Source organism: Aplidium turbinatum, chromosome 5 (assembly GCF_918807975.1).
Source record: "Aplidium turbinatum chromosome 5, kaAplTurb1.1, whole genome shotgun sequence".
Lineage (NCBI taxonomy): Eukaryota > Metazoa > Chordata > Ascidiacea > Aplousobranchia > Polyclinidae > Aplidium > Aplidium turbinatum.
Genome location: NC_137476.1, coordinates 17,698,590 through 17,706,895, shown reverse-complemented (window position 1 = coordinate 17,706,895; position 8,306 = coordinate 17,698,590).

The following is an 8,306-nucleotide window of genomic DNA, read 5'->3' as shown; positions in this document are numbered from 1 at the left end:
AAAATTTTTGTCTTAGTTTGATGTAAGCTGAAGAAATGAGAGCAAAAAAGCAAAAAAAAGTCTAATAACCTGCATCTCCCCTACTACAAAAAAGTAGTAAAATTGAGTTTTTTGCTTATAAATATATTTCAAGTAGTCCTAGAATAAAAAGTGTTCTTAGAGCAGATATAAACATGCCACTTCTGCAGCTTTTGATGTAACGTTCATCTTTTTATCTCCAGTGGTTTTCGAAATATGACAATTTTTATGAAAATGGGTACTCCGTACCGGTACTGGTAACCGTTGAAACGCCTAGCGCGACCATGTGACGTCATTATTTTCATTTTTTTTCATGTTTGTGTTTGTAAAAGTCCATTACATATTTTCAGAAAGTTAAGGAAAAATCCATGAATCTCGCCATTTTTTGACACAGCCTACTGTAGAGCTATTAAATGCACTATAGGCTACCTCAGAAATTGTGAGTAATTTTGTGCTTTTGAAATATATATATAGGCTATACGCAAAGATAAAATTCGGGCAAATTTTGAAAAATTTAGGCAAATTTTGTTCGCCTTCCCCAAAGTGTTTTACTCTTCCACGACTATACCTCTACAAGTAGCCTATGCGAAACTGCGAGGATTAAGCTCTGCAAGAAGCTTTCTCAGTCCGAGGATAAAGATTCAATCAATCAATCAATTGTAGCTTGGTCTGCCCAAACATCGCTCATTTATGTGGATAAATCTTTCTGTATCAATCAATTATATTAGAATAAATCAAAGATATTCCTTCCATCGTCATTATCATCATCACTTGATTCGTAAACTTCGAGTAAGGTATCTGAAGTTAATAACATTAATCTTAAGATATGAAATATCTGATCTGACTGCATGTCACCTGACATAGAAATAGATAAAGTCACTCAATACAACTAACATGATGGTCACATGACTTGCTTCTGTTGTAGTGAATTATGACGTTTCATACTTAGAGTCATCTTTATTGACAAAAAGATTGATTGTCCAAGAAATAGGCTCCATCGTTGGAAAACATTGAACTGAAGAATTGTTTACCTCTTTATTTTCACATCCTTCAGCATGACAGCCACTGCATGCTGTTACATAACTGAGGTCATGCTTCTCACATGAACATCTCTTTGTACCACATTGATTCTTCGTTGATTGGCATCTTACAACCTGCAGGGCACATTCTGGAGCAACTTCATTGTCCGTCATTATTGGAGAATAGTTGTTGTTTTCAAGTTTCTAGCCCCACTCCCCTTCCTTTGACTCTATTTCCCTATTCCTTAACAATTTCCGTATGGTTACTTGATGATGTGCACGAAGAGCATAATAGCCTAATAAGCTGCTCTGCTTGTTGGTGGTATTTTTTGTGGTTCCGACACAGCTTTGGTTGCCATCTCCATATACTTTCTATGTCTATCTCATCATCATCATTATCAGCCATTGCTGTTCCACTGCAGGACGAAGGCCTTCCCCATATCTTTATAATTTTGTCTGTCTTTGCACGTTTGTGTCCAGTGTTTGTCGAATTGGTAGAGTTCGTCTCGCCATCTTGTCTTCTGTTTCCCTCTTTTGCGTTTATTGTCAAGCGGTATCCAGTCAGTAGCTCTTCTTGTCCATCTGTTGTCAGTTGTTCGCATGATATGTCCTGCCCAATTCCACTTTAAACTTGTTATTGTTTGAATGATATCTTTGATTTGTGTTTGTTGTCGTATCCATTTGGCTGGTTTCCTGTCTTTCCATGTAATGCCTAAGAGTACTTTTTCACGTGATCTTTGCGCAGTGCGTAGTTTGAGTGTTAGTGCTTTCGTTAAGTTCCATGTTTCTGCTCCGTATGTCATTGTTGGGAGAATGCATTGATTATATACTTTTCTTTTCATTGAGATCGGTAGTTTACTTTTAAATATTGAGCTCGCTCTTCCAAATGCCTGCCAACCAAATGTAATTCTTCTTTTAATTTCTTCTTCTTTATCAGGTGATGTGGTTACTATTTGGCCAAGGTATGTGTATTTGTTTACGTTTTGGAGATTGGCTCTATCTAATGTAGGCTAATGTTTTGGTTTCCTTTGACATGGTGATTGAACATAACTTGTGTTTTAGTCAAATTCATTTTGAGACCGACCTCTTTGCTTGTCTCGTCGAGTTCAGTCAACATTGTTTGGAGTTCATTGGATGTTGAAGATATCAAAATGATGTCATCAGCAAACCTGAGATTGGATAGGTATTCGCCATCTACTTTGATACCTTTTTCTTCCCAATTTAAATTTGTAAAAATTTCTTCTAAGCATGCTGTGAAAAGCTTAGGAGAGATGGTGTCTCCTTGCCTAACACCTCATTTAAGTTGAAATTTGGCTGAGTCTTTGTGTAGTCTGATGAAGGAATAGCAATTTTGATAGATGTGTTGAAGGATATTGATATATGTCTGGTCAATTGCTTGGTTTCTGATGGCTTGTAGCACTGCAGGGATCTGTATTGAATCAAACGCTTTACTGTAGTCAACAAAGGCAAGGCAGTGAGGCAAGTTGTATTCATTTGTTTTTTCAATTATTTGGTTGATTGTTTGTAAATGATCTATGGTGGAGTAGCCACTTCTAAATCCAGCTTGTTCTCTTGGTTGGCATTCATCCAGTTGATTAGCTAGCCTATAGAAAAGGATTTTGGTGAAAAGTTTGTAGACACTACTAAGTAGACTGATTGGTCGGTAATTGTTCAGATCTTTGTGATCTCCTTTTTTGTGAAGCAAGATCATGATAGCAGTATTCCAGGCTTCCGGAGTCTTTCCCTGCTGAAGGCATTCAGTGAAGAGGTTAGCTAGCCTTTTCAATATGGTCTCTCCAGTATCTTTTAGAAGATCATAAGTGATGTTGTCTGGTCCTGGAGCTTTTTGTGTTTTTAGAGCATCAATAGCATGTTTCACTTCAGAAACATATGTCTATCTAAAGTAAAATTAATAATGGAAGGTGTATGAAATAATAACAGAGATGTTTAAAAGACCAAAGAAATTATCTTGAATTGCCTCTCTTCTTACACTCTTATGCACAAATGCAATGTTTTTAAGATTTGTGTTAAATTGCTGATTTGTTAATACACGTGGTTCGTTAATTTTCTGTAGGCTACTAGAATAAAGTGATCTTCAGTGAGAAATATAGCCTACATGTGGCCTATACAACAACTGACTTAGTCAATATTTTTAAAACTAACCTGAGTTTCGTTAACACTTAGAAGGTTGGGCTCCTTGGAGTCTTGCTCAGTTTGGGGGGGGGGGGGCTGTTGATTCTTCTTATGCTTTAGGAGTGATATCTCTGTTAATTTTTAAGGCACGGTTTCAAAATTTGGGATTCATTTTGTAAAATTATTCACAATGAGCATATCCGAAAATTAAAACTATGTGAATTTTAGAACTGCTCATATAGGCTACGTTGAAATGTTGAGGTGACTTATGACTTTTAGATTATTTTGCGATTAAAGCAATTGTAGCGTGAATTTACACATAATTTTTATGGTAGAGTAATGAAGAACATGCATTGCAATGTTGTGATTATTTTTTTTTTACATAATCTCAATTTGAATCTATATTTTTCATGCAAAATAATAACTTTTCCCACGCTCAAACATAAGCTCGCTGCTTGACTAAAAGAACAATGCTTCATCAATTACATGCAGTAATGAGATTTCTGAACGCGTGTCACACCAATTTGGATTACGAACTTGTGACCTCGGTTCTTAGAACAGCAACTCCAACGCTTTATTAACAAATGTAGACCAGCTAAAGAAGCAGGGTGGCGTTTATCAAATACTATTATGTAATCCACGAAACGAATGGAAGATCATGCGACAAAAAACGCGGTTTAAATGCAATGTATTGTAGTTGCAACAGCGTCTCTCAATGTAAGTTCAATGTGAACTCGGCTAAATACAAGGCTTGTACTAGGAGTAAGATTACCCGATAAAGTCGATGATGCTCTAAACAGAAGTCAGAAGAAATTCAAAATAAAACAGTTACGGTTCATTAATTAACTGAACGTCACAACGCTTTCTCTGTAAATGTAATGCCTCGGGCAAAACTGGTTATTTTCTTGTGGATTCAATAAGCTCTCTAAGATTCAATCTTGACATAGCAAGCTTGACGTACTCGTATGGAATGTGCAGGGCATAAAGGCTTTTCACAGCACTGACATTGGCCACGGTTTTTTGGTAGTTTATTTTTTCTGGCTTTGGCACCTTCTCCCATAGTAGCGTGTTTGCATACGTCGCATTTACGTCGTGTCGTTTGCCGCTTGGAGTTGATACAGGGGCTGTTGAAGGTTGTTTCCCTATTACTGCTTCCATCTTATGTATGGTGTGATAGTTCATGCCCTGGAGAGATCGCGACTTTATCAATGGCTTCACGAGCTCCATGGCCAGTTACCAACCGAAGTCGAAGAATTTTCGCTTGCGTGGGTCAGTCCCTTCATGTAATGCTAAAACTGTAGATGCGTTGACGCGGCAAGTATCCAAAAAATAAGTAAACGTAGTAGTTGTCCACCGTGGGGACTTCGCTTTGCAAGTGAATGAACCCATCCTTTGGTCGATGATATCGGTGCCATCCTTTGTGAAGTCGTAAAGCTTATACAAGCCTGGCTTCTTTTTGCCGTCATCCTTGGTAATCCCCAATATAGGTTGCGTGGTCGTCAACATCAACACATTCCGCATGCCAGAACTCTTCGTTTTTACTACATAAGAATGTAGGCTGAGATCAGCCTCACATGTCTGCCAATACATTTTGTACGAAAATTCCTCCCTACCACTTACTTGCTTCACTTCTAGGGGTATTCCTCTACGTATAGCGTTGAGAGTTCCCACTGACGTTATATCCCTGTCAAGTAACCACTGCGCGAGTGGTATAGAGGTGTACAAGCGGCCATACGAATTATTCCAACCTTGAAGGTCACCGTATTGTTCCAGGCTCATCACCATTCCTTTTACCACTTCTTCTGTTCCACGAACGTAAAAATAAAATGGCTCTTCCTTCGGTTTACCTGAATACACCGATGCCGTAAATGTGTATGGGAATCTGCTGGCGTTTATCGACTTGAACAGAAGGCCATATTTCGCAGGCTTGTTTGGATTACATTGCTTGAAGGCAATTTGTGTCCTCATGGGGTATAGCGTTTCGTCCAACGACAAGTAGGCTAGTCACCTGGAATGACATGTTTGCCGCAGTTTTCGTTAAACATTTCGAAAACGACTCGAAATGCGGCAAACCGGTCATTCTTCCAACGTTGCGATGTAGTATTTTGGTCGTCGAACGAAATATTTGAAAATAAAAATTTAAAGCGGTTCTTGCTCATTGTTGCACTAAACACGGGATGCCCTTGCAGTTGATTGAACAATACATCCGTGGAATGACCAACCTGTCCTAAAAGCCCCCGAAGATACCTCAATCCAACAAAGGCCAGCATCTCCTCGTTATTGGTTGGGCCAAAATAGCAGTACCTGCTGTCATCGAAAATTCTCTCTGGCAATTGAGAAATGAGTGTGGCAATTTTTCTATTTGTTTCTTGAACAATAATGTTCAAAATGTTTAAAGAAAAACATAGTTCCTATGCTTGCCGAGGGGTCTTGGCTTCTTTGGCTTCTCCTCTAACACCAGTCGGGCCAGATATAATGTTAGCTCGGCCCCTTCTTCCCTTGTGCACCGGCCTCGCATTAGACCGAGTAATGCTGACGCCATCGTCTTGTCTGTTCTTTGGCTTTTCTACAAAAGTTGTATAAGACTTTAGTGTGTCGGAAACTCAACATCATCGTAGTTCACTAGTCTTTTCGATGTTATAATCCGTCGTGATGGTGCAAACTCCGGTTGAACATCGCCCATACAAGGTAACTGGTCGTCAATCTCGATCGGAATCGCTGTTGCGGAAGTTGACGGAGAAGAATCTGCTTCTTTATCTGAATCGGGGTGCCATAAATCCTCCAAATCATCCGCCTGGCTTTTGTCGTCAGAATCAAGCAAAACATGTTGCAGTATTTCTTCAGCACTGAATCCTTGCCATGTTTTATTTAAAAGTAAAAACAAAGTAATATGTTTTTATAATGGCGTTGAAATACTAAAGAAAATGTATAATGAAACAAATTGAAGGGCTTAGAGCAAAAACGAGATATGTCAAAAATCGCAGTTTTGAGAAAATGAAGGTTAAAGTATATCGTTGTACCCTGCTCTTTTCTTGGCATTATACCAAATTTCATGGTTATGTGTCAGTCCCTAATGGTTGTTGAAGTGTGCCAGTACAGTTTATTGTTGTTTGAAAATAAGTTGCGTGTCTTTACTTTGCGCAAGAAATGACTTACCACCTTTTTGCACAACAATTTATTCAAATGAAAGGAGATATGTCACACTCAAGATCAGGATTTCAAGAACAAAGCAGAGACAATTTATTTCTTGCTTAAGCTGTTTTAAAAAAGTTTGTTTAAGTTGTTTGGATCTTGTACGGCCATCCTATTCTTCAAGTTTTTCTGCATCACGTTGTACGAGACGCTGGTAAAACCAGTGATATTGGTGAGGAACAAAAGGCATTTGCTTCTGGATATCTGCAAATTTTTTGCTGGAAGTTCCACGTGAATAGTTTTGGTGCAACCTAAGGGAATCAATGTTGAAATCTACAATTTTTCTTTTATGCCTAATATCCAAAGCTTTCCATTCTTCATTCTCAAAATCGTTTTTATAGCAAGTTGTGCCGAATTCCTTGATAAACATCACACTAACTTTCTGAATGGAGAATTCTTCCTTACAGGTATTCTTGCTCCTTTTAAGTAGTCCCAGTTGTTCAGGCAGCAGTTTAAAGTCATAAAAACTGTTTGCCATGTCATAGACACGGAATTTGTTTTGATGTTTTGTGTCCCGTATGGCAGTTCTATAATGCTCTGGCAAGTACATGTGCTGATGTTTTCTTAGCTGCTTCTCAATGAGACCAAAGTCTCTGTCGCAGTCCATATAGCTATGCCCAACAATCGGAAATTTATGAAAAAGTTTTTCGAATCTCCTCGTTTGAACAAGAAAGTGCCAGAAAGCCATCATATAGAAGTATTTGTTCTGACCTCCACAGGAATCCGACCAAGCTATTAGCGTGTCACCGTGTACCTCAGCTTCTAACATAAAAGCATAGAGATGAGATGATCTCGTTCGACCCTCTGCCTCCTTCTTCTCTACCCAAGAGTGCATGAATCCGTTTTCTTCCACATTTCTCGAATCAACATTTTTTTGGATCAAATAAACTCCGAAGTTATACATCCAATGTTGTCTCAAATAAAATGCAACAGATGTAGATATTTTTGGGAGAGGCATTGCATGTTGTAGGTCAAAACTTATAAAAACGATTCCGGATTGCTGAAAGATGAGCTGCTTGCAACACTTCATTAAGCACGAGATAGTGTTTCCAATAAAAAAACAAATCATTTCGAGAATGCTTTGCTTGGATAAGCTAGGGTTTGCAGGTTTTATGTTCAATTGTTGTAATCTGTTGCTTGCAGTAAGGATATATGTCAGACAATGTTTTTATCATTTCAGCGCAAAAAGGATGTATGTCAAACATATATCTTTTTTGCGCTGAAATGATAAAAAAATTATGTGACATATCCCCTTTTTCCTTTGCCTATCTCCTTCATTTCTCAAGATACACATACGGCCTTTTTGCACAAGACGCGCAGCAGGCTCATGAACTTCCTGACGTGCTTAACTCAAATTTGATAAAAATTGACATATCTCCCTTTTGCACTAAGCCCTTCATTTGTTAGTCACATACAAACTAGTTAGAAAAAACCTGTTACACATAATTATAAAAGTCAAGAATAAACCAAAACGTTGCAATATAATAAATTGTCAGACTGTTGTCAAAAATTGTGAAGTTTTGCAATCAGAGGGCACTTTACATATTTACTGACGATGAAACTATATGAATATTATGGTTATTGAGCTGTAATTGAACAAGTGCTCTGATGCCTAAAGCTAGTGCCTGAAGCCGACGTGTTGATTCACTGTTCACTGTTGGTGAAGTTGTGTTTCTGTTCGCAGTTTTAGTTTGTGCAAGTTGGAGTGAAGGGTGTTGATTTAGCTGGTCTGCTGTTAACTTGAGTTGTGTTATAGAATGATTATTTATTTTGCAGATTCGAGTTTTAAGTTTAATAAAGCCAAATAACGGTTACAACAATTTACGGTTACAATCAACGGTTACAATTGTACAACAAATTTACCACTGTCGACCTAAAGTCCGCTTACCACCAGATCGAACTTGATCCGAAGGATAAAGAATACACCGCTTTCCAGGCGGGCTC